The following is a 24,407-nucleotide window of genomic DNA, read 5'->3' as shown; positions in this document are numbered from 1 at the left end:
ACGTATGATGGAGATGTGCATGTTGGGAATCATTAGGAGAGACCGGAAAACTTACAAATCAATCAGGGACAAACTGAAATAGCGTATGTAATCCATGCATATTGCAAAAATGGATGTATGGATGGCTTTATGTACGTACTTATGTAGGTACCACATCTCTTCCTAAACCACTGGACCGATTTCAGCCAAACTTGGTACACATAACCCTTACTGTCAGGCAACAGGCTGTGTGTGTGTGTGGGGGGGGGGGGGGGGGGACCACCTACCTATCATAGTTCAGGATATATGACGTGATACAAAGTGAGATGCGTGAAAAACTGCCACAACATGTATGATGTTTAAATTTATTATTTATTTACTAACTATTCGCAACATATTTCGCATACAATATCCATACATTATGTGGAATACTTTATACTGCTGCGATCTTTTTACTAATATTTTATTAGCACAATGCATATGGGCAGCATGCTGACGACCGAAATTATCCTGTGATTTTCTCAGTAACGCTTGAGAAGTACGCGCTACTACTCACACGTTTTGTTGTCCTCATGGAGCACAACGAGTGTGCGAAGTTTGCAGTAAATCCGCGTTCCAATCGTCGTGGCCTCCCCATGTTAGAGTATAGTGAATTTCATGGTAGCAACTTGGTCTTCTGGAGGTGACGATTACAACTTTTTGAGTGCCCGTTGTACAGAATGGAGAATAAGTAAAAACTGGCACTTCTGTACGTGGTAAGAGGTAACGAGTGCCCGGGCCATAGACACGGGTTCCCAAGTAGATGCCGTGTTTCTTGACTTCCGCAAGGCGTTCGATACAGTTCCCCAGAGTCGTTTAATGAACAAAGTAAGAGCATATGGACTATCAGACCAATTGCGCGATTGGATTGAAGAGTTTCTAGCTAACAGAACGCAGCATGTCATTCTCAATGGAGAGAAGTCTTCCGAAGTAAGAGTGTTTCAGGTGTTCCGCAGGGGAGTGTCGTGGGACCATTGCTATTCACAATATACATAAATGACCTTCTGGATAACATCAGAAGTTCACTGAGGCTTTTTGCAGATGATGCTGTGATATATCGAGATGTTGTAACAATGGTAAATTGTACTGAAATGCAGGAGGATCTGCAGCGAATTGACGCATGGTGCAGGGAATGGCAATTGAATCTCAATGTAGACAAGTGTAATGTGCTGCGAATACGTAGAAAGAAAGATCCCTTATCATTTAGCTACAATATAGCAGGTCAGCAACTGGAAGCAGTTAATTCCATAAATTATCCGGGAGTACGATTTAGGAGTGAATTAAAATGGAATGATCATATAAAGTTGATCGTCGGTAAAGCACATGCCAGGCTGAGATTCATTGGAAGAATCCTAAGGAAATGTAATCCGAAAACAAAGGAAGTAGGTTACAGTAGGCTTGTTCGCCCATTGCTCGAATACTGCTCAGCAGTGTGGGATCCGTAAAAGGTAGGGTTGATAGAAGAGATAGAGAAGATCCAACGGAGAGCAGCGCGCTTCGTTACAGGATCATTTAGTAATCGCGAAAGCGTTACGGAGATGATAGATAAACTCCAGGGGAAGACTCTGCAGGGGAGACGGTCAGTAGCTCGGTATGGGCTTTTGTTGAAGTTTCGAGAACATACCTTCACCGAAGAGTCAAGCAGTAGGCCTATATTGCTCCCTCCTACGTATATCTCGCGAAGAGACCATGAGGATAAAATCAGAGAGATTAGAGCCCACACAGAGGCATACCGACAATCCTTCATTCCACGAAGAATACGAGACTGGAATAGAAGGGAGAACCGATAGAGGTACTCAAGGTACAGACAGACTCTTGTTATGATCCTGAAGAACAGAGGACTTGATGGAACTACACAAGAACTCATAAAAGAAATTCTGACAGACACAAAAACAAGGGTGAGATTCAGAGGAGCACTGTCAGAAGAATTTGAGATCAAGACTGGTGTTAAACAGGGAGATGGATTGTCACGATTGTTGATCAATATAGCACTGGACGAAGTGATCAGGCAGTGGAGAGCAATAAACAAAGAATTGGGAATACCAAAAACCCATGTGAGGGACAAAAAGGACAACAGGGCTCAAGTGGACTGCCTAGCTTTTGCAGATGACATAGAAATAGTAAGTGAGACGGAAGAAGACGCAAGGACAGAACTCGACCACTTAAGTAAGGTAGCCAGAAAGGTGGGACTGAGGATCGCCTATAACAAGACAAAGACATTAAACACCACTGCAGACTGGGAAACACAGGAAGGCAGTGTGCAAATAGTGGACAAATTTAATTCCTGCGAGAATTTATAACAGGAAGGAACAGGAGTAAGGAGGGAATAACAGAGAGGATAAAGAAGATGAGGTCAGCCTTCTGCATGACGAGAGAGGTATACAATAAAAAGAATATATCCACAGAGGCAAAGATAAGCCACTACAAGGCAACAGTGAGGAATGCAGTATTATTATATGCTGCTGAGACGATGACACTAGGAAGAAATGGGGCAGAGCAACTAGAGAAAGAAGAGAGGAAAATACTGAGAAAAATACTAGGTCCCAAAAGAGGTGGAGAGAGGTGGATTCGAAGACCTAGGGAAGAATTGTACCGGAACATGAGAACAATATCCAAGGAAATCAGACTCAAAAGGGCCAGGTTTGCTGGGCATGTAGTTCGGATGAGTATGGACAGAATGACGAAGAGAGTGTGGGAAACAACAGGGAGGACGAGGGGAAAGACAGGAACCAAGTGGATTGTTGAACTTTGGAAGGACTTGTTGGAATTGGGGATAAAGGTGGAAGGAAAGGAAAATTGGAGGAACGAATACAGAGTGTTACAAAAAGGTACGGCCAAACTTTCAGGAAACATTCCTCACACAAAAAGAAGGAAAATATGTTATGTAGACATGTGTCCGGAAACGCTTACTTTCCATGTTAGAGCTCATTTTATTACTTCTCTTCAAATCACATTAATCATGGAATGGAAACACACAGCAACACAACGTACCAGCGTGACTTCAAACACTGTTACAGGAAATGTTCAAAATGTCCTCCGTTAGCGAGGATACATGCATCCACCCTCCGTCGCATGGAATCCCTGATGTGCTGACGCAGCCCTGGTGAATGGCGTATTGTATCACTGCCGTCCACAATACGAGCACGAAGAGTCTCTACATTTGGTACCGGGGTTGCGTAGCAAGTGCTTTCAAATGTCCCCATAAATGAAACTCAAGAGGGTTGAGGTCAGGAGAGCGTGGAGGCCATGGAATTGGTCCGCCTCTACCAACCCATCGGTCACCGAATCTGTTGTACGAACACTTCGACTGAAATGTGCAGGAGCTCCATCGTGCATGAACCACATGTTGTGTCGTACTTGTAAAGGCACATGTTCTAACAGCACAGGTAGAGTATCCCGTATGAAATCGTGATAACGTTCTCCATTGAGCGTCGGTGGGCGAAACTATAATGAGCTCTAACATGGAAATTAAGCGTTTCCGGAAAAATGTCCACATAACATCTGTTCTTTATTTGTGTGTGAGGAATGTCTCGTAAAAGTAGATCAATGTCGATGTAGAGTGTGTCTGCGGCTCCGGACAGGGCAGACCGAGGTCCCGGCTGCGACACTCGGGAGCCGTCATTCAGCAGGGCGCACTGCACAGTGGTCGGTGGGAGCGGCGCTGTAAACAGTGAGTGGGGGCGGCCCGCTATTCCTGGCGTGTCGGAGTGGAGTGGAGCCGCAGCAGCCGAAGGCGGCCGGCCCGGCGCCGCTGCGGCCCCCGCGTGCAGTGCCGCGGCAGCGCCCGCCGTCTGCTGCACGCCGCGGTTCGCTTCGCCTCGCCTCCGACGCCACAGATCCCGGCTGGCGCGCCGTCCGCGCCGCCAACTCTCCTACCACAGGCGGCAGCGTGCTCGGCTGCTAGACTCGCTCTCCGCGCCCGTCCACAGGTGGGTAGCGCGCTCGCCACGCCGAACCGAGTCGCACCGTCGCAGCCACCCCCTCGCCCGTCTCGACGTGCGGTACACGCGGTTCACACGTGCAACTTACCCAGCTTTCTAAAGTGGCATAGTGAGATACAGTTCACACAGGACGCCACAAATTCTGCGTAGCTGCACAGCTTTCAGTATGGTGTTAATTGAAATTTTTGTGTTACGAGTGGAGGCCAAAATGCACGCGTTTTAGCTCACGCAGGCTGGCGTGAGGAGGGAACTATACTGACGTGAGGCCTGGAACATGACAAGGAATGAGAATTCAGAAAGCGGACGTAGTTAGTTTGATACTCAACTTAAATCCATTACATCTACATCTACATGACTACTCTGCAATTCACATTTAAGTGCTTGGCAGAGGTTTAATCCACCCACTATCATACTATCTCTCTACCATTCCACTCCCGAACAGCGAGCGGGAAAAACGAACACCTAAACCTTTCTGTTCGAGCTCTGATTTCTCTTATTTTATTTTGCTGATCATTCCTACCTATGTAGGTTGGGCTCAACAAAATATTTTCGCATTCGGAAGAGAAAGTTGGTGACTGAAATTTCGTAAATAGATCTCGCCGCGACGAAAAACGTCTTTGCTTTAATGACTTCCATCCCAACTTGCGTATCAGACCTGCCACACTCTCTCCCCTATTACGTGATAACACAAAACCCTTTCGATGTCCTCCGTCAATCCCACACCGCGCAGCAATATTCTAACAGAGGACGAACGGTGTAGTGTAAGCTGTCTCTTTAGTGGACTTGTTGCATCTTCTAAGTGTCCTGCCAATGAAACGCAACCTTTGGCTCGCCTTCCTCACAATATTATCTATGTGGTCTTTCCAACTGAAGTTGTTCGTAATTTTAACACCCAGGTACTTAGTTGAATTGACAGCCTTGAGAATTGTACTATTTATCGAGTAATCGAATTCCAACGGATTTCTTTTGGAACTCATGTGGATCACCTCACACTTTTCGTTATTTAGCGTCAATTGTCACTTCCCACACCATACAGCAATCTTTTCTAAAACGCTTTGCAACTGATACTGGTCTTCGGATGACCTTACTAGACGGTAAATTACAGCATCATCTGCGAACGTCACTCTTGACGCTACATGATTCACCATATTATCTGTTCAGAATACATTCTTGAAGTAATTGTAGTAACTGAATATGGCGCCATGCTAGGTCGTAGCAAACGACGTAGCTGAAGGCTATACTAAACTGTCGTCTCTTCATATGACAGCGTATGTAGACATTGAACCATCGCTAGCAAAGTCGGCTGCTCAACTGGGGCGAGTGCTAGCAACACCGAATCAAAGGAAATCCTCGGGGCTTGTTCGTGACGTCACGTCAGCTAGGCACGGTGTAAGTAGGCTGTTTAGGTTTTTTATATTGGTGACGCCAAGACTAACCCGTGGTCTAGGGGTAGAGTCTTTGATTCATAATCAAAACGTCTTCGATCCCCGCCACTGCCTAAATTTTGATAAATAATCAGCATTGGCGGCCGAAGACTTCCGGCATAAGAAGTCAGCCTCATTCTGCCAACGGCCTTGTCAAAGACGGCTGAGGAGCGGATAGAGGTTCAGGGCACTCTCTAGTCCTAGGGATGAGAAATTGCCCCTAAAGGCGGAAGAATCAGCAATGATCAACGACATGAGGATGCAGAAGACAATGGAAACCACTGCATTAAAGACACGTAACGTGTATCCACAGGACATGTGGCCTGTAGTTGAAGTGTCATGATGATCTCTCCATTGGCAAAAGATTCCGGAATAGTCCCCCATTCGGATCTCCGGGAGGGGACTGCCAAGGGGGAGGTTACCATGAGAAAAAGATTGAATAATCAACGAAAGGATAATGTTTTACGAGTCGGGGCGTGGAATGTCAGAAGCTTGAACGTGGTAGGGAAACTAGAAAATCTGAAAAGGGAAATGCATATGCTCAATCTAGATATAGTAGGGGTCAGTGAAGTGAAGTGGAAGGAAGACAAGGATTCCTGGTCAGATGAGTATCGTGTAATATCAACAGCAGCAGAAAATGGTATAACAGGTGTGGGATTCGTTATGAATAGGAAGGTAGGGCAGAGGGTCTGTTACTGTGAACAGTTCAGTGACCGGGTTGTTCTAATCAGAATCGACAGCAGACCAACACCAACAACGATAGTTCAGGTATACATGCCAACGTCGCAAGCCGAAGATGAACGGATAGAGAAAGTGTATGAGGATATTGAAAGGGTAATGCAGTATGTAAATGGGGACGAAAATCTAATAGTCATGGCCGACTGGAATGCAGTCGTAGGGGAAGGAGTAGAAGAAAAGGTTACAGGAGAATATGGGCTTGGGTCAAGGAATGAAAGAGGAGAAAGACTAATTGAGTTATGTAACAAGTTTCAGCTAGTAATAGCGAATACCCTGTTCAAGAATCACAAGAGGAGGTATAATTGGAAAAGGCCGGGAGATACGGGAAGATTTCAGTTAGATTACATCATGGTCAGACAGAGATTCCGAAATCAGATACTGGATTGTAAGGCGTACCTAGGAGCAGACATAGACTCAGATCACAATATAGTAGTGATGAAGAGTAGGCTGAAGTTCAAGACGTTAGTCAGGAAGAATCAATACGCTAAGAAGTGGGATACGGAAGTTAAAAGGAATGACGAGATACGTTTGAAGTTCTCTAACGCTATAGATACAGCAATAAGGAATAGCGCAGTAGGCAACACAGTTGAAGAGGAATGGACGTCACAGAAGTTGGGCCATCACAGAAGTTGGGAAGGAAAACATAGGTACAAAGAAGGTAGCTGCGAAGAAACCATGGGTAACAGAAGAAATACTTCAGTTGGTTGATGAAAGGAGGAAGTACAAACATGTTCCGGGAAAATCAGGAATACAGAAATACAAGTCGCTGAGGAATGAAATAAATAGGAAGTGCAGGGAAGCTAAGACGAAATGGCTCCAGGAAAAATGTGAAGACATCGAAAAAGATATGATTGTCGGAAGGACAGACTCAGCATACAGGAAAGTCAAAACAACCTTTGGTGACATTAAAAGCAACGGTGGTAACATTAAGAGTGCAACGGGAATTCCACTGTTAAATGCAGAGGAGAGAGCAGATAGGTGGAAAGAATACATTGAAAGCCTCTATGAGGGTGAAGATTTGTCTGATGTGATAGAAGAAGAAACAGGAGTCGATTTAGGAGAGATGGGGGATCCAGTATTAGAATCGGAATTTAAAAGAGCTTTGGAGGACTTACGGTCAAATAAGGCAGAAGGGATAGATAACATTCCATCAGAATTTCTAAAATCATTAGGGGAAGTGGCAACAAAACGACTATTCACGTTGGTGTGTAGAATATATGAGTCTGGCGACATACCATCTGACTTTCGGAAAAGCATCATCCACCCAATTCCGAAGACGGCAAGAGCTGACAAGTGCGAGAATTATCGCACAAGCAGCGTAACAGCTCATGCATCGAAGCTGCTTACAAGAATAATATACAGAAGAATGGGTAAGAAAATTGAGAATGCGGTAGGTGACGATCAGTTTGGCTTTAGGAAAAATAAAGGCACGAGAGAGGCAATTCTGACGTTACGGCTAATAATAGAAGCAAGGCTAAAGAAAAATCAAGACACGTTCATAGGATTTGTCGACCTGGAAAAAGCGTTCGACAATATAAAATGGTGCAAGCTGTTCAAGATTCTGAAAAAAGTAGGGGTAAGCTATAGAGAGAGACGGGTCATATGCAATATGTACAACAACCAAGAGGGAATAATAAGAGTGGACGATCAAGAACGAAGTGCTCGTATTAAGAAGGGAGTAAGACAAGGCTGTAGCCTTTCGCCCCTACTCTTCAATCTGTACATCGAGGAAGCAATGATGGAAATAAAAGAAAGGTTCAGGAGTGGAATTAAAATACAAGGTGAAAGGATATCAATGATACGATTCGCTGATGACATTGCTATCCTGAGTGAAAGTGAAGAACAATTAAATGATCTGCTGAACGGAATGAACAGTCTAATGAGTACACAGTATGGTTTGAGAGTAAATCGGATAAAGACGAAGGTAATGAGAAGTAGTAGAAATGAGAACAGCGAGAAACTTAACATCAGGATTGATGGTCACGAAGTCAATGAAGTTAATGAATTCTGCTACCTAGGCAGTAAAATAACCAATGACGGACGGAGCGAGGAGGACATCAAAAGCAGACTCGCTATGGCAAAAAAGGCATTTCTGGCCAAGAGAAGTCTACTAATATCAAATACCGGCCTTAATTTGAGGAAGAAATTTCTGAGGATGTACGTCTGGAGTACAGCATTGTATGGTAGTGAAACATGGACTGTGGGAATACCGGAAGAGAAGAGAATCGAAGCATTTGAGATGTGGTGCTATAGACGAATGTTGAAAATTAGGTGGACTGATAAGGTAAGGAATGAGGAGGTTCTACACAGAACCGGAGAGGAAACGAATATGTGGAAAACACTGATAAGGAGAAGGGACAGGATGATAGGACATCTGCTAAGACATGAGGAATGACTTCCATGGTACTTGAGGGAGCTGTAGAGGGCAAAAACTGTAGAGGAAGGCAGAGACTGGAATACGTCAAGCAAACAATTGAGGACGTAGGTTGCAAGTGCAAAAAAAGAAACAAAAAAAACCGCCACGTAGCGCTCTGAAAATCACTGGCTGTGCTGTGCGCAGTCTGTGGCTAGTTTGCATTGTTGTCTGCCATTGTAGTGTTGGGCAGTTGGCTGTTAACAGCGAGTAGCGTTGCGCAGTTGGTGAGCCGCCAGCAGTGGTGGATGTGGGGAGAGAGATGGCGGAGTTTTGAAATCTGTAAGACTGGATGTCATGAACTGCTATATACATTATGACTTTTGATCACTATTGAGGTAAATACATTGTTTGTTCTCTATCAAAATCTTTCATTTGCTAACTATGCCTATCAGTAGTTATTACCTTCCGTAGTTTGAATCTTTTAGTTAGCTGGCAGTAGTGGCGCTCGCTGTATTGCAGTAGTTCGAGTAACGAAGATTTTTGTGAGGTAAGTGATTTGTGAAACGTATAGGTTAATGTTAGTCAGGGCCATTCTCTTGTAGGGATTACTGAAAGTCATATTGCGTTGCGCTAAAAAAATATTGTGTGTCAGTTTAAGCACAGTCTTGCATAATTTTTCTAAGGGGACGTTTCAACGACGAACGCCAGGTCTGTTGCAGGCATACTCATAATGGTGGTGTCTCCCTCTCTGGCACAGGAAAATGTGAAACTATTGGCGGTAGTTGACCATCACACATTGTTCTAAGAGATTTCTGCAGTCAATTAATTTTGCAATTCATTACACTTCTTAACAAATAGTGTACTCCTAAACTTAAATTTCCACCTGTTTTAGGGACTGACATACAAAAACAAGTTCATGCTGCAGTAGCAACAGAATTCGTGCTTCTTTACCTTATTTGTAAATCTGAGGAAGTTACGTTTGTACTGGGTTGCTTTTACAAGAAACTGTGAACATATTGGTGTTCTTCTTTAGGTATCTTGGATGACTATGGTGTGAGGTACACTGAATGTTAATGAAATATCTTTCGATTGTACACGTTTGGGGATGGGGTGGGGGACAGAAGAAGAGGCAAAAGAGAGATACTTGTTTTATTAAATAATTTTTTTTATCTTATAAGGTATCTCCTTTCAGTTGCAAGAGGGGAATATATATCTTTCCTAATGTGCATGTTTAATAAAGTTTAAGCTCAGCAGTACTTTCGATGTATGAAGCTATTTTGTTTCCTGTTTACAATTCCTTTCGTTGAAAATGACTGTAATCTAATGACTGGCAACAGTTGGACATTTACACGTGTAAATTAGTTGACGTTTCCAGTGACGATGTCAAACGAAAACAAATGAATAAATAAAAGAAACGAGTGCATTGTAAGGGGGTTGGAATAGGTTTCGACAACAAAATGGTCAAGTAATTATAGTTACTTCAATGTAAAATTTCCGAAGCTTACAATGGGGCAAAGCATCTTCTCATATTGATCTACGTTTGTTTCGACAGGATTCAGTAATACAGACCTATGATCTTCATTTGCAGCTTTACGATACTAAGAAAATCTTTCATCTAAATAAAACTGCAGAATCCAAAGCAATACCAAACATTTTGTCCAAAAATAAGAGATTTATAGTGATAAGCACGCCCAGGCGTTTCTGCCTGCAACAGACCTGGCGTTCGCTGTGCCTAGCTGACGTGACGTCACCAACAAGCGCCGAGGCCTTCCTCTGAGTCGGTGTTGGTGCTAGGGAGTCTTTCTAGACTAGACCCGCCGTGTGGCGGCGCTCGGTATGCGATCACTGATAGTGGCGACTCGCGGGTCCGACGTACACTAACGGACCGCGGCCGATTTAAAGGCTACCACCTAGCAAGTGTGGTGTCTGGCGGTGGCACCACAGAAATCACACGCCCAGGAATGAATGTTATAGTGCAATTATGGCTTAGAACGGTGAAAGGAGTTAAATACGAGGCGTGTTTTTTTAAGTAAGCACCGTTTTGAAATTAAAAAAAATACGTGCTAATATATCTCAATAATTTTATTATTACATGAAAGCCAGTACCTTAATCTACTTTTCTACGTAATTTCCGTCAATATTGAGGCACTTGTCATAACGCTGTACCATATTTCGAATACCCTTCTCATAGAAGTCTGCCGCCTGACTTGTTAACCACTGTATCACCACTGTTTTGACTTCGTCATCATCTTGAGCACGCTGACCGCCCAGGTGTTTCTTTAAGTGCAGGAACAGATAGTAGTCACTGGGCGCAAGATCGGGGTTGTATGGAGGATGATCTAAGAGTTTCTCATCGAAAAGATACGGTGAGATCTTTGGTATGATTCGCCACATGCGGACAGGCATTGTCCTGCAGCAAAACGATGCCCTTGCTCAACTTCCATGGACTGTTGCTTTGATTCTGGTGTGACGTAGGCCTCCCATGTTTCATCGCCCGTAACAATTTGGCTTAAGAAATCATCTCCGTCGTTGTGGTATCGTTCAAGGGAAGTCAATGCACTGTCGAAAAGTTTGGTTTTGTGCACATCCGTCAACATTTTCGGTACCCAACGTACGCACAATTTTCGGCAATTCAAGTGCTCGGTCACAATGCCATACACAACACTACGAGAAACATTAGGAAAGTCACCCCGCAAGGAGGAAATCGTAAAGCGTCTGTTTTCTCTCACCTTATGGTCCACTTTCTGCACAAAACTTTCGTTAACGACCGAAGACGCCCACTCCGTTGTTCATCATGTACATTTAAGCGGCCATCTTTAAATGCTCTTACCCGCTTTCTTACCATTCCATCACTCACAATGTTTTCTCCGTAAACTGCGCAGATCTGAAGATGAATATCACCGCTTTTAGGCCTTTAGCCCTAAGAAATATTATAACAGCCCGTACTTCACAGTCGGCGGGACTCACGATTATCGGAGGCATCTTAAACACTCAGTACAGAACGTAAACAAGGAAGAATCAGACTATAGTGGCGTCAGTGCGTTGATTAAGGTACTTACTTAAAAAACACGCCTCGTACAAGAAAGCCGAAAACCAAATGTTCGATCACATAACAAATATCGCACACGGATAAATGAGGAGCCACCAACACATTTATAAAATAAATCACACTCAGAGACGAAAATACTATCCGCAATGACAAAGTAATCAACAGCTGGCATGTAAATATGATCTACAGACATGTCACTCCTCCGTGATTTTAGAATCTTGTATTCGGTGATATAGGCATTTCGGATAATCAATTTTTTGTTTAACAACTGCCACATCAGATTCGGGAGCTATTTCCTGCATATAATGACAATTTATACAATGCTTCGTCTGACAAAACACAATGTTTATATGACTCTCTTTTTAGTTACAGCCAGCTGGAGTGACCGAGTGGTTCTAGGCGTTACAGTCTGGAATCGCGAGACCACTACGGTCGCAGGTTCGAATCCTGCCTCGGGCATGGATGTGTGTGATGTCCTTAGGTTAGTTAGGCTTAAGTAGTTCTAAGTTCTAAGGGACTGATGACCTCAGAAGTTGAATCCCGTAGTGTTCAGAGCCATTTGGACCATTTATTTTCTTTGGTTACTAATATTAAATTTATGTATTCATCCAAAAATGTTTTAAGATTGTGGGATACATCATTGGTTTGCAGACATTGCACACGCGTTCACACACACACACACACACACACACACACACACACACACACACACACACACACACACACACAAACACACACACCCGGCCTGAGTGGCCGAGCGGTTCTAGGCGCTTCAGTCTGGAACCGCGCGACCGCTACGGTCGGTCGCAGGTACGAATCCTGCCTCGGGTATGGATGTGTGTGATGTCCTTAGGTTAGTTAGGTTTAAGTAGTTCTAAGTTCTAGGGGGCTGATGACCTCAGATGTTAAGTCCCATAGTGCTCAGAGCCATTTGAACCATTTTTGAACCTGCCTCAAAACAACCCAACTCTTTTTCCAATAAAACAATACACACTGAAAATCGAATGCATTACAGTCTCAATTACTCCACGATAACTGCGACAGATTTTTCGTGTTTCGAAATACTGCCACCAGGGAGCAGCGGTGAAAGGTAAGTGGCGCAACAAAGTACATCCAAGTTGAACTTTTTGTAGCATGATAAAAGTTGCGTCTCGTAAGTCGTGCCACTAAAAACTGGAAGTTCACACATGCAGCTCCATTGCACACACACACACACACACACACACACACACACACACACACACACAGCTACAGAAAATAAAAGCTTGTTGTCTTCTAGTCCCAGAAGCTGCGGAAGTCTACCTTCTGACCACTGTTTTGACTTTTTTCAGTAATAAAACAAAGCACATTGAAATCGAATGGAGTTCAGCAGCAATTACTTCACGATGACTGTGACAGAATGCTCTTGTTTCTAAAAATTTCCACCAGGAAGCAGTGGTGAAAGGAAAGTGGCGCAACGAACTGCAACCAAATTGAACTTTTTGTGGCGTGACGTAAGTTGCATCTCTTTAGTTGTGCAACTAAACACTCAGAGTTCACACATACAACTGTAGTTCGCCACTAGCTGGGGCGACACTTTTGTTGCGTGTGTGAACGCAGCTTTAGACCGGCTTTACGCGGGACCAGTTTACTGCGCTGCTCGGTCGTTCGGAAGCAGCTGACGTTAGTGGCGGTGCTACCGAACGCTAGTGACGCTCCAAACGCGCGTTAGTGGCGCTGCAAAGACACGTTAACAGAGCTGCCAGCTTTGCTCACCTTGTGTAAAATACTGAGCGACCGGTGGAGGATGCTTCATTAAAAGTTCAACACATTTGGCAGAAATGAGAATCTCAATACTTTCAGCATTTCGCGGCCCTGTCAGCAACTGTATAAATATTAAATTCAAAATTAACAGCCTCAGTTGCGGAGTTACCTAGATTTACCTAGGTTTCAATTGGGATAACCCAACCTTCTTCAGAATTACACTTACTAATGTTTGTTCATAATGGACATTGTCAAACTAAAAATACAAATACACCAAGTATCGTCATATTTTAAAAACTTAACTGAAGCTGCCTCAGCCCCACTTCCCGACCGCGATGCGGCAGCCACGAGTGTTGTACTGGAGTTCCAGTTGATGTATTCTGTCACTCGTATTTGGTAAGTATTCCACACCGCGCAGCTGTATTCGAAAAGACGACCGACAAGCGTAGTGTAGGCAGTCTCCTTAGTAGACCTGTTACATTTTCTAAGTGTCCTGCAAATAAAAAGGGGTCTTTGGTTATCCTTCCCCACAACATTTTCTATGTGCTGCTTCCAAAGTTGTTCGTAATTGGAATTCCTTGCATTTAGTTGAATTTACGGCTTTAGATTTGACTGATTTATCCTCAAGTGTAACGGATTTCTTCTAGGGCTCATGTGGATGATCTCACACTTTTTGTTGTTTAGGGTCAATTACCAATTTTCACACCATACAGATTTATTTTCTAAATCGTTTTGCAATTTGTTTTGATCCACTGATGACTTTTCTAGTCGATGAACGACAGCGTTATCAGCAAACAACCCAAGAGGGCTGCTCAGATTGTCTCCCAAATCGTTTATATAGATAAGGAACAGTAAAGGACCTGCAACCCTACCTTGGGGAACGCTAGAAATAACTTCTGTTTTACTCGATGACTTTCCGTAAATCACCACGAATTGTGACCTGTCTGACAAAAATCACGAATCCAGTCACATAACTGAGACAATATTCCACAAGCACGCAATTTCACTACAAACCGCTTGTGTGATACAGTGTCAAAAGTTCACCGGAAATCAAGAAATAAGCAGTTAATTTGAGATCCCTTGTCGATAGCAATCAACGCTTCATGCGAGTAAGGAGATAGTTGTGTTTCACAAGAATGATGTTTTCTTGTTTTCTAAATCCGTTTTGATTGTGTGTCAATAGACCATTTTCCTCGAGGTAATTCATAACGTTCGAACACAATATATGTTCCAAAACCCTGCTGCTTATCGACGTTAATGATGATGAAGTCTCATACTCCGTGACGGAGCGTAGGGGAACGAAGCGGGAGACCCGCACCGCCGCACTAGGCAAGGTCCTAGTGGAGGTGTGGAGTTGGTTTGCCTTCCTCCGACCGTAACGGGGATGAATACTGATGATGAGGACGACACAACAACACCCAGTCATCTCGAGGCAGGAAAAATCCCTGACCTTGCCGGGAATCGAACCCGGGACCCCGTGCTCGGGAAGCGAGAACGCTACCGCGAGACCACGAGCAGCGGATGACGTTAATGATGCGGGCCTGTAATTTAGTGGCTTAGACCTACTAGTTTTCTTGAATACTGGTGTGACCTGTGCAACTTTTCAGTCAACTTTATATTTAGTACTGCAGTATACTTTTCTTTAATGTCCTCAACTGCGTCGTAACAGTGTCATTTCATTGCCAACTTCAATTTGGGGAACACCAGAAGTTGGGTGGGGCTAAGTCCGATGATTACTGTGGGTGATCCAGGACTGTGATCCCTTAGCTGTCCAAAAACTTGCACACTAACTTCGCTTTTTGCCGTAGAGGAGTGACCAGGAACCTGCCTATCGGTATTCTGGCCGAACTCGACAAATTCTCGTCCACAGACGATAGAGGACTCAAAAAACTTGATGTTGCCTTCCTACTCCACCTTCATTTTGCGAAACGTGTCAGGTGCATACTATTACATTCACGCTGCAGCTGTGCTAAAACTTTAAGACCTTTTACACAGATGTTTTAGAAACTTCAAGGAACGTAACACAGCAACTTGCCACGAGATAGCGTTGCAGTTTCGAATTTCACATAAGGCGTCCTAGCGGAACTGGGACACGTTGTGTACAATCGTCGTGCTTCAGATACCATATGACAGGACACTTTTCAAACCAAGACTCGAACTCGGGACCTTTGCCTTTCGCGGGCAAGTTCTCTACCTCCTAAGGTATCTAAACACGACTCACGCTTTACTTCTGCCAGCACCTCGTCTCCTACCTTCCAAACTTTACAGAAGCTCTCCTGCGAACCTTGCATAACTAGCACTCCTGAAAAAAAGTATATTGCGGAGACATGGCTTAGCCACAGCCTGGGGGGTGTTTCTGGAATGAGATTTTCAAAGTTTGGAAGGTAGGAGACGAGGTACTAGCAGAAGTAAAGCTGTGAGGATGGGACGTGAGTCGTGCTTGGGTAGCTCATTTGGTAGAGCACTTGCCCGCGAAAGGCAAAGGTCCAGAGTTCGAGTCTCGGTCCGGCACACAGTTTTAATCTGCCAGGAAGTTTCATAGCAGCGCACACTCCGCTGCAGAGTGAAAATCTCCTTCCGGGGACTTTTCAAATGGTTCAAATGGCTATAAGCACTATAGGACTTAACATCTGATGTCATGTCTAGACTTAGAACTACTTAAACCTAACTAACCTAAAGAAATCACACACATCCATGCCCGAGGCAGGATTCGAACCTGCGACCGCAGGAGCAGCGCGGTCGCGGACTGAAGTGCTTAGAACCGCTCGGCCACATTGGCCGGCCGGACACTTTTCAGTGTCAGTGGGACAATTTCTGGTTTGAAGTTTCCTACGTGTGTTCCCGTATCCAACGCTATTGCCTAAGACAGTGGAAACCAACCTCTAGTGCTTCGCCGCAGCTACCTGGGCTAGGGACGCAGAGGACCACGATTCGTGCGTTAGCAGCGTTTCGCTCGCTCGTTTGACATAATGGTACGGCTGTGGCACAGTCACGAGTGGAGCCTTTTTTTTTGTGTTCTCCACTCGCGTCGAAGCTGACAACCGAAACGGCCAGCAGCGCCACCGTTCTCTGGCTATGGTTGCGTGTGGAACCGCTCCGATACCTGCAGCATTAACTATCGTCACAGTTGCCAAGAATCGCTACTAGATGGCTACGTCTGAAGGGCTCCTTATTACTTTCTTTCTTTGTTAACTGACTCCCTGTTTTTGGCGGTCCCTGAACTCTATTGTGTGATATAGTGACTATTGAGGCTAGACAGCCAAATGGTATTGAGCAAACGTCATGTCAAACCTCTGAGGTGCAAACATGCCGGATATGGACTTGGCGCTCGGGCAGGCTTTGCGCTTGCGGAAAGAAAAGAAATACAGATGGATGAAGGAATGGTATAACAGTGGAAGACTGACACATGAAACTTGAAAACTTACGGTAAGTGAATTGCCGATAGGCACACCAAACGACTACTGGAACTTTCTAACGATGGCCACTCTGTCATTTGATGTGTTCTTGCAAATGGTTACACCCATAATTAAGACAAAAGGACACTCATATGAGAGACGTTATTTTTGCAGCTTAGCGCTTGTCGGCTAACTTAGGTTATTCCGATACAGGAAATACATTTGGAGATCTACAATTTGAAAGTGTAATATCGCGACAGTCAGAAAGAATAGTCGTGATGGAAATGGGCACAGGTAATGTGAAAAGCTTGAGATATTACTAAATGGTAAGATATGGATACGTACTTAAAGCTGAAGTTTTGATAACATTTGAATTAGAATGGACTTCTAGCCATTGCTAAAAATCATGTAAACCTAATTTCCTATTATCCGATTGCGGATTATGCCGCGTGCCGATTATCAGTGAACCGTCCGGAGATTTTTCAAAAAAGAGATACGTGCCATGTGAGGACGAGCATTGTCCTGCTAAAAAATGCCTTGACAGGTATGGAGGATATCTGCGATGTATCGCTGTGCCATCAGTTTCCTCAACCATTACCTCTGAAGTCATGGATCCGCACAACATGAGGCCAGGAGTAATAAATGAGGATGCAGGATATCCGCGATGTATCGTTGTGCCATCGAAGTTTCCTCAACCATTACCTCTGAAGTCATGGCTCCCCAGAACATGACACCAGTAGTAATACATGAGGTTGCAGGATAACTGCGATGTATCGTTGTGCCCTCGGAGTTTCGTCAACCATTACCTCTCAAGTCATGGCTCCCCGCAACATGACGCTAGGAGTAATACATGAGGATGCAGGATATCTGTAATGTATCGTTGCGCCATCGGAGTTTCCTCAACCACTACCTCTGAAGTCATGGGTCCTCACAACATGACGCCAGAGGTAATACATGAGGACACAGGATATCTGCGATGTATCATTGTGCCATCAGTTTCCTTAACCATTACCTCTGAAGTCATGGATCCCTACAACATGACGCCAGGAGTAATACATGAGGACGCGGGATATTCACGATTTATCATTGTGCCATCCGTTTCCTCAACCATTACCTCTGAAGTCATGGATTCCCAAACATGACCCGGGAGTAATACATGAGGACGCAGGATATCCACAACGTATCGTTGTGCTATCAGAGTTTCCTCAACCATTACCTCTGAAGTCATGGAGCCCCTCAACATGACGCAAGGAGTAATACATGAGGACGCAGGATATCCGCGATGTATCGTTGTGCCATCAGATTTTCCTCACCCATTACCTCTCAAGTCATGGATCCCCACAACATGACGCCAGGAGTAATACATGAGGATGCAGGATATCCGCGATGTATCGTTGTGCCATCAGTTTCCTCAACCATTACCTCTGAAGTCATGTATCCCCATTCATGACGCCAGGACTAACAATACTGCGTCCCTCCCAAACCATGCAAGAATGGAACTTCTTCCCAGGTCGCCACCATACTCGCTGACGAGGGCAGCTGGGTAGCGCAATACAGCGATTCGTCACTGAACGCCGTTCATCAGCAGTCGACGCTTCCTAGTTGCAGCATCGCTCGGAACGCAACAGTTCGTGTTGTGGCGTTAACGGCAACCTACGCACTGGAGTTCGATTGTACTTCCCTAGTCCGGCTGCTGCTGGTCTCTAACCAACGCTGGGGCTGACCTAGCCTGCAGAAGGGTGTCCATTACTTGTTCTCGAATGGAAGGTGCAAATGTGAGAGCGTTACGACGTGCAACAATACGTCGGTCCTGCCATGTGGCGGCCGGACGTGGTAGGATGGAAGTATGCTTGCCCTCACGTTCCCATGCAGGCCAGCATCGAGCCACTGTCACAGGCGAATGCCCCAAATATCTGGATACTGCACAATTCATCCAGCCGGCCAAACGCAGAACCACAACGAGGCCCATTTCAAACTACCCTAGGCGCTGATAACACTTTCTCACACGGTTACGCGGCATCTCTGTGTCCTTCACATTGATCGATACACATCTGACGCTGTTCACTCCTCTTACATACCCTACCAGGCCTGCTAACGACACTAAACACAAACAACACTAATGCTCTTCCGTGGCCGTTCTACCTGTGACAGAGACAAGCAGCTCATTTACATGCCTGCCGATGTGTGTACATGTACGAAGTAAAATTGAAATCCGACCACATTTTCCAGGTGCTTCACTTTTTGTCAGGCACTATGTACAATGAAGAGCCAAAGATACTGATCACCTGCTTAATATTGTGTCGGGCACCCGCGAGCCTGCGTAATGAAGTGCCGCAACACGACATGGCTTGGACTCGACTAATGTCTGAAGTACTCAGGGAGGGAATTGACACAATGAATCCTGCAGGGCTGTCCATAACCCATAAGCGTACGAGGGGGTGGAGATCTCTTCTGAATGGCAGGTTGAAGGGCATCCCCCACATGCTCAATAATGTTCATGTCTGGGGAATTCGGTGGCCAGTGGAAGTGTTTAAATTCAAAAGAGTGTTCCTGAAGCCACTCTGTAGCAACTCTGGACGTGTGTGGTGTCGTAGTGTTCTGGTGGAATTGCGCAAGTGCGTCGCAATGCACAATGGACATGAGTGGATGCAGGTGATCAGAAACATGCTTACGTACGTGTCGCCTGTCAGAGTCGTATCTAGACGTATCAGGGGGTCCCATATCGTTCCAGCTGCACACGTCCCACACCATTACAGAGCTTCCACCAGACTGAACAGTCCCCTTCTGAGATGCAGGGTCCATGGAAAGAGAGGTTGTCGGCGTATCCGTACACGTCCATCTGCCTGATACAACTGAAACGAGTCTCGTCCGACCAGGCAACATGGTTCCAGTATTCAACAGACCAGTGTCGGTACTGACGGGCGTAAAGCCTTGTGTCGTGCGATCATCAAGGGTACACGAGTGGGCCTTCGGCTCTGAAAGCCCATATCGATGATGCTTCGTTGAGTGGCCCGCACGCTGACACTTGTTGATGGTCCACTATTGAAATCTGCTGCAGTCTTCGGAAGGGTTGCATTTCTGTCACGTTGAACGATTCTCTTCGGTCGTCGTTGGTCCCGTTCTTCTGGATTTATTTCCGGCCCCAGCGATGTCGGAGATTTAATGTTTTACCTGATTCCTGATAATCATAGTACGCTCCAGAAATGGTCGTACGGGAAAATCCCCACTTCATCGCTACCTCGGACATCTGATGTCCCATCGCACGTGCACCGACTATAACACCACGTTCAAACTCACTTAAATCTTGATGACCTGCCATTGTAGCAGCAGTAACCGATCTAACAACTGCAGCAGACAATTGTTGTCTTATATAGGCCGGAACCGCGTGACTGCTAAGGTCGCAGGTACGACTCCTGCCTCGGGCATGGATGTGTGTGATGTCCTTAGGTTAGTTAGGTTTAAGTAGTTCTAAGTTCTAGGGGACTGCTGACCACAGATGTTAAGTCCCATAGTACTCAGAGCCATTTTTTTCTTATATAGGCGTTGCCGACCGCAGCGCCGTCTTCTGCCTGTTTACATCTCTCTGTATTTGAATATGCATGCCTTTACCAGTTTCGTTGGCGGTTCAGTGTACATAGACATACGATATACAGTGCTGGATAAAGTTTTCTTCAGTATTGTGTAGTATTTTGTCCGATTAGTCGTGTGCGTAGAGTTTTGTGTCAACATACACACTTCCGAGAGTTCGATTTTGGATGTATGTGTAAAATTTTATATTATGATTAAGGCCTGCCCAACAATTCTGTAGCATATATTGATCCTTAAGCGATACGTATCCTACATCAGGTTCCTTAAAATAACAACTGGTCAGACATGTCATAAATATTCATGAAATATTATAATCAATTAAAAAGTAACTATAAGGGTCAGTGAAATGAAAACGATGTAGATGCAAACAAGTAACTAAACTACTGATTATTTCAAAGAAAACGCCATATCTGTTAACACATTTGTCCCATAGTTAGAAAAGACGATAAATGACTCCACGGAAAAATGTTTTTTACCCAGGCGCGCACCTCTTCATCCGAAGCAAATCGGCGACTACTAATATCGTTCTTCTGGATGCTAAAAATATGGAAATCGCATGGGGAGAGATCGGAAGAGTGTTGCCAACTTAGTTGATTTTCCACTAAAACTGGTGGTTTCAACTGTCCTTTTAGTGGCGAAATATTGCTTCTAGTGGCTGGTGGATTTTATAATAGTTTAGTAGAATTCAGTTTCAGTTACTGAAAATGCGATCTCTCACACTAAGCTATTTATATGATTCGAAATACGTTATTTCCACTTTATTTGATTTCAGGAGCATTTAAGTTTTACTGCAAAGATAACACTGATGCATTAGAATGTGACGTCAAACGAATGAACGAAAAGGAGCTACACAAAACCATCAACGAAGGACAGAAACCGTTAAAAATAGTTCAAACGTGTCAGAGAAGGTGGTTATCAATATAATCCGCTGCATCAAGACTATGCACGCAATGGTCAAAGCTAAAAACACATTTTTCCGTACCTAAAGTGCGCAAAAGTTTTGGCTCTGAGCACTATGGGACTTAACAGCTATGGTCATCAGTCCCCTAGAACTTAGAGCTACTTAAACCTAACTAACCTAAGGACATCACACACATCCATGCCCGAGGAAGGATTCGAACCTGCGACCGTAGCAGTCGGACGGTTCCCGACTGCGCGCCTAGAACCGCGAGACCACCGTGACCGGCGCGCTAAAGTTTTCACATGGCAGAGTTATTGCACGCTTTGTATGCGAACGAGATTAATTGTGCATACATTTCATTTTTATATTCGATATCAAATGACATAAGCAGTCAATGAAATGTTCGAGTTGAAAGATGCAGGTCACACCAAACTCTTTGATGAGTTGATCAACCTGTTAGAAATGGTTGTCAGCAAAGTTACGTTACGTGCAAATAAAGTTAAAATTTTTACTCAAAATATTTGTGATTTTTTCGATCGAAAATGTTATCTCGGATTCCGCTTTGAAAAGCAGTTGCTTGATATGAGGTAGAAAGGATCACCATTGGAAGACGAAGAAATGTCGAGTAATCAGTGCATAACATTTATAGTAAATCTGACTGAAGAAATAAAGAAAAGGTTAGCAGAAAAGAAAATCTAAGTCATATAATGGCTCAGTTCAGTAAAAGTGTAGAGTGGATGACCAGTGGCAACAAATTCGTTTGTTGACCTGGAACGAGACCGAAGACATAAAAAATTTTTGGAACGAAGTACTGCATTTCAAAGTAGCTCACGGGGAATCCGCATTTGCGATTACTCTCCTAATACTGCCTCATTCCAATGCCAATGTTGAGAGACTATTTAACAGTATGAATGTAATAAAAAACAAGAATAGGAATAGAATGAAGTTAAATCTTTGAATGATTCCTCTGAAGAAGACGAATTCATTTAAGTAATTAGCCGTTGTTATAGAAATTTTTGTATGTGTCTGACCCTGACTTGCTACTTTATTTACTTTATGTTCATTTAATAATTATGAATAGTTTGTTACTTAATAATAAAGGAAAGTAATTACTAATATACTTATTGTTTTCTTTCACAATAATTAAAAAAATTGTGGAAATTTTAGCGATTATGAGAGTAGGGGAATTTTTGTTAGTGGTTTTCTGGTGGTTTCTGGACTTGAAACTAGTAGAGAGCTTACTTTGACTGTCGGCTACAGTGATCGGGACTCTATGGAGGATATGCCAGGGCTTTACAACGAAACTTCGGCGACGTAGTCGAAACAACCTTGGCAACATGTAGGCCGACTCTTGAGATAACATCGCCAGTCTTGTCGAGGTGTTAACCTTGCGGAATGTTCGGCCCTTTTTTGAAGGATTACCGTCGCGAATTTCTGTCGCCAGGCCTCGGAGGTTGCTGCAACGTCTCATGTCGTAAAGAGCGGGAGACATTATGTTTGGTTAGTGTCTAAAAATGGGTGTCAGGGCGCCTTCTTTCCAATGAACGAAGCGGGGATTTGCTCGCATTGGTCTTTGCTCGGCAATTTTTCGAGAGTGGGAGTCTTCACCAAACTGCAAACATCTTAATTTAACTTGCAAAATTCAGCGGTTGGCTAGCGGATAAATAAACTTGAAGAATTTCATGTTACTGCCTGAGCTGCCGATAAAATTCTTTATTTAGACAACCAGTTTTGTTCGACTGACCATCATCAGTTTGCTGAATACCATTTAAAATAATACGTAAGTGCCACTACAGGCTGAAACTGTCAAGAATCTGTTATCTCGGGTAAATGTTAGCGACGACACATACGGAATAAATATCACGTACTTACGTAAAAGTGTTCACAGCAACATTTTAGGCCTAACACGATGCTGCGAAAACTTTCAAGTGATTACGTGATATTTTATTATGTGTGTGTTACTATTTACTGCCAATAAGCAGATTCGCGATAGTTTAAAACTGTGTGCCAGACCGAGACTCGAACCTGGGACCTTTGCCTTTTGTGGGCAAGTGCTCTACCACTCCGCTGCAGAGTGAAAATCTCATTCTGGAAACACCCCCGACACTGTGGCTAAGCCATGTGTCCGCAATATCCTTTCTTTCAGGAGTGCTAGTTCTGCAAGAAAGTTTGGAAGGTAGGAGACGAGGTACTGGCGGAACTGAAGCTGTGAGGAGGGGGCGTGAGTAGTGCTTGGGTAGCTCTGTTGGTAGAGCACTTTCCCGCGAAAGGCAAAGCTCCCGAGTTCGAGTCTCAGTCCAGCACACAGTTTTAATCTGCCAGGAAGTTTCATATCAGCGCGCACTCCGCTGCAGAATGAAAATCTCATTCTAGATTCGTGACAGTTTAAACCTGTGGTGTTACGTATTATTTTATTTGGTATACGGAAACCTGATGATGGTCAGTTGATGAAAATTGATTGCGTAAATAAAGATTTTATCTGCTGCCCAAGGCGGTAACACGACATTTTCAAATATTTGCAAACTATGGGGAACCACCTCCTGAAAATACACTCCTGGAAATGGAAAAAAGAACACATTGACACCGGTGTGTCAGACCCACCATACTTGCTCCGGACACTGCGAGATGGCTGTACAAGCAATGATCACACGCACGGCACAGCGGACACACCAGGAACCGCGGTGTTGGCCGTCGAATGGCGCTAGCTGCACAGCATTTGTGCACCGCAGCCGTCAGTGTCAGCCAGTTTGCCGCGGCATACGGAGCTCCATCGCAGTCTTTAACACTGGTAGCATGCCGCGACAGCGTGGACGTGAACCGTATGTGCAGTTGACGGACTTTGAGCGAGGGCGTATAGTGGGCATGCGGGAGGCCGGGTGGACGTACCGCCGAATTGCTCAACACGTGGGGCGTGAGGTCTCCACAGTACATCGATGTTGTCGCCAGTGGTCGGCGGAAGGTGCACGTGCCCGTCGACCTGGGACCGGACCGCAGCGACGCACGGATGCACGCCAAGACCGTAGGATCCTACGCAGTGCCGTAGGGGACCGCACCGCCACTTCCCAGCAAATTAGGGACACTGTTGCTTCTGGGGTATCGGCGAGGACCATTCGCAACCGTCTCCATGAAGCTGGGCTTCGGTCCCGCACACCGTTAGGCCGTCTTCCGCTCACGCCCCAACATCGTGCAGCCCGCCTCCAGTGGTTTCGCGACAGGCGTGAATGGAGGGACGAATGGAGACGTGTCATCTTCAG

At 44.7% G+C, this 24,407-nt stretch overlaps 1 protein-coding gene across 3 annotated transcripts in view; it reads left to right on the top strand.

Annotated features, from left to right (window-relative positions):
* Positions 1-3,726: 3,726 nt before the first annotated feature.
* The window catches only part of LOC126356279 (F-box/LRR-repeat protein 2), a 706,156-nt gene continuing 685,475 nt past the window's right edge, over positions 3,727-24,407 (top strand). For 2 of the 3 annotated variants that reach the window (XM_050007147.1, XM_050007146.1), the window contains exon 1: positions 3,758-3,947. The gene's annotated coding sequence lies outside the window, so the exon portion shown is untranslated. Of the gene's footprint in view, positions 3,948-24,407 lie in introns of all 3 variants that reach the window. The other variant, XM_050007148.1, reaches the window with a different exon arrangement.

Source organism: Schistocerca gregaria, chromosome 3, assembly GCF_023897955.1.
Source record: "Schistocerca gregaria isolate iqSchGreg1 chromosome 3, iqSchGreg1.2, whole genome shotgun sequence".
NCBI lineage: Eukaryota > Metazoa > Arthropoda > Insecta > Orthoptera > Acrididae > Schistocerca > Schistocerca gregaria.
Note: the sequence above shows the minus strand (reverse complement) of the source record. Positions and strands in the feature narration are given on the sequence as shown.